Genomic DNA, 3,640 nt, shown 5'->3' with positions numbered 1-3,640 from the left:
CCCTGTCAGTCTTCGTATATTTAGAAGGATCCATGAGAGTAGATGAGGAATGAATTCTTGCACCAGTTGCAGTAGTGGATTCAGCAACTGCTTCCATCGGGACATAAGGGCTATTCAGTAATATCCCAACATAAAGTGGATTCGAAGCTTTCATAAACAACATCATCTTTTTCTTCCATAGGTTGTTATTATCTCTGTCGAATGGGGGAACCTTGATACTTCCAATTCTTTAGTTATTCATCATCTTGGCAGAACTAAAATTATTTAAAGTTCAAAAATTTCAAGAAATGAGAATTTTTGAAAATTAAAAAATTTCAAGAACTTGTTTCTTTCTCCGGATCTTAATTTGTATGTCAATCAACAAGCTCTGATACAAATTATTAGTCCCGAAGTATCGTAAAAGAGGGGGTTTGTTATTCCCTAACAATACAATAAGAATTACAAAAGGGGGGTTGAATTTAATTCTGGCTTCTTTTTGAGATTTATGAAAAATGGTTCTAACTCAATTTATATCTAACTGTTTGATTTGCAAAGTGCGGAATCCAGAGTTAAGTTAATCAAACATAAAGTAATAAAAACTCAAGTCTTTAAAACTTTCTGGTGGATTTGAATGTATCCACCAGATTTATAGATAGATATATATATATATATATCAAGAGAACCCTGTGAAGCTTGAATAGCTCACAGCTGCTTTACAAGTGAACAACTAAACTTTCATAAAAATGCTACAGGATACAGCTTTCAAATGTTTCTCTGAAAATGTGTTTTCCTTAGTCTATTTTTTTATTTTCTCTACTTGCTACACTTGGTTTATATATCACCAAGTTTACATGATAATAAGACAAGATAATACAACAAAACCTATCAAGTCTAATTTCATGCTGCTTCACTACTCTATTCCAGAATCTTTGAAAATCTTCATAACTTGCATGGAAATGGTAATGCTTCTTTGTTCTCAAAACTCTGCTAAACAAGCTACCACCTTCCTTTTGCAAACACTTGATGCATGTGACTATGTTGTCACTGTCAACAGATATTTGAATTGATCATCTGTCGGGCACATGCTTGTTATATGTCGGGTTGCCTTGTTGATCATCCGTCGGGTAGCGTTGTTGATCATCCGTCGGGTAGCCATTTATCACTTGAATCCATTTCATTTCTGCAGAATTACAAGACATCTTATATTTACATTTAATCAACCTATTCTGCACATCTACTAGCAGTCTACATGATTCATAAGCTACTACAGAATCTATACAAAGTTGTTTGCAGAAATATGCTACATTACTTATTGTTACATAAGCTACTCACCCAATGGATATCAATTAGTCATCCGCCGGGACTATATTGAGTCATCCGTCGGGACTATAATTGATCATCCGTCGGGTGCTACAAAATTCACTAAGTTAAATCTACTAAGGTATTTTGTTTGGCTTATCATCAAGTACACAACATATTCCTAACAATCTCCACCAATTTATGTCTACTGGAATTGTAGCCATAAATTAAGAGAAACTTGATGATAACAAAACATCCTAAAGATACAGTTTGAAAAATAGTAGATAAAACTAATAAGTGCTATAATTTGCTGAAAGTTGAACAATGTAAAATACACAAAGAAATTGCTCACAATTGTTATCAAGATGTTCTTCTAGTCTGAGCAGATAGATCTATTTCCTTGATTGTCTGGATTTCTTCCCAAGCCTTCTGTTATTCTCTTCAATTTGATTTTGAAGGTGTCTGTGGAATTCATGTTCATCAGCTTCTGAGAAATTTAGCATTTCTTGCATTTCCAACAGAGTCTCATTGCTAGAGATACTCAATTGGTCCTCCAATCTGAAGAATCTTCTAACACCTTTGTCATCCATGAATTTCATCAGCCAATAGGGCCTTAAATGCACTCTTTTTCCTGTAAAGGGAATATATAGAGTTTTTGGAAGTGCATCTTTGGTTCTAATACTCCTTAGTTCCTCAATCCTCTTTAGAACTATTCTTCTTGCAGTCACATTGTATCCAAAGTTCTATTTGAAGGATGAGTAGACTTTAATCAGAACAGATTGGCTTTCTTGGAGAATCCTGTGAAGAGGCCATGTTATCTCTTTCCCTCCCTTGTATTTAAATACCAGTCTTTCAGAAAGGTGTCTATAAGCATCAATTCCTCTTACTTCTTCCAGTTCATCGAAGTAGAGATTCAAGTCTGAAAATTCCTTGATATCACAAATGTACATGAGATCTCTCTTGTTGACTGTGGGTCGGGATTTGGTTAGAGCTTTGGATCTAAGAGATACAGGCTTCACTTTCTTGCTAGCTCTAGTATTTATCTTCTATGTCTTGAAGATGGGTAAATTTAGCTCAGGAATTGGTAAACTATCCCAGTCTACTGGCTCATCCTTGGGAACAATTGGTTCATCATGAATATTTCTTGTTTGATCAACCACTTTGAATTCTTCAAATACCACTGAGGGTTTTTGTTAGATATATTTGTAATATCATGTCTAATAATGATTTTTGTTTAGTTTTCATATCTTGATTAACAGGACAAATCAAGACTTAACTTGAAATCAGTACTTATACTGAAGTCAAAACTTAAGATAACAGAACTTAAGTTATCAAAACTTAAGATATCAAAAGATATTTTTCAGGAGATAATATCAGGACTTAAGAAGACATTCAGATAAGGAAGGCGGCTGATTGAAAGGAAAGAAGATCAAGACTAAAACAAGAAGAGATATGCATGGAGAAGAATTCTATGAAGAATAAAAGACTTGGAGGAAAAGATAACTAATTGATATATTTTAGTATGTAGACTTATATTCGATATCAATTAGAAGATTATCTTGTAACTGTGTGTCTATATAAATACAGAATAGGGTTTACACTAGATGTGTTATCATTATCGAGAATATTATTCATTGTAACCCTAACAGCTCTCGTGATATTTGTTCATCACTGAGAGAAAACGGTTCTATTGTAATACTGTTTTATTAATAAGATTATTCTGTGTTTCATACTTATGTTCTTAATTCGATTTGATTGTAGTATACAATGTATTCAACCCCCTTCTACAGTGTGTGTGACCTAACAAGTGGTATCAGAGCCAATCTGTTAACACATATACAGTAAAGATTCAAAACAATCATGTCTGAAAAAGAACAAACTCCAACCAAGCCCACCAAAACTGAAGAAACTCCAAAGACTCAAATCCATAGTCGATATGAGACTATTAGGGTTCCCATACTGAAACCTTCTGAATATCCCATATGGAAAGTGAGGATGAGTATGTTTCTGGAAGCTACAGATCCAGAATACCTTGACAGAATTAATGAAGGACCACATAAGCCAACCAAGCTCTCTGTTGTAGTTACAGATCATCCAGCACAGACTGTACCAAAGGAGAAAAGTGAATATACAGCTGAAGATATCTCATCTATTGCCAAGGATGCAAAGGTAAGGCATTTGTTGCATAGTGCCATTGATAATGTCATGTCAAACATGGTAATTAACTGCAATACTGCAAAGGAGATATTGGATGCCTTGGAGACAAGATGCCAGGGAACTGATTCAATTAAAAAGAACAGGAGGACTATATTCACTCAAGAGTATGAGCACTTTGACTCAAAACCTGATGAGTCATTAACTT

This window comes from Apium graveolens, chromosome 3, assembly GCF_009905375.1.
Source record: "Apium graveolens cultivar Ventura chromosome 3, ASM990537v1, whole genome shotgun sequence".
NCBI classification, from domain to species: Eukaryota; Viridiplantae; Streptophyta; class Magnoliopsida; order Apiales; family Apiaceae; genus Apium; species Apium graveolens.
This window is presented reverse-complemented; position numbering follows the sequence as displayed.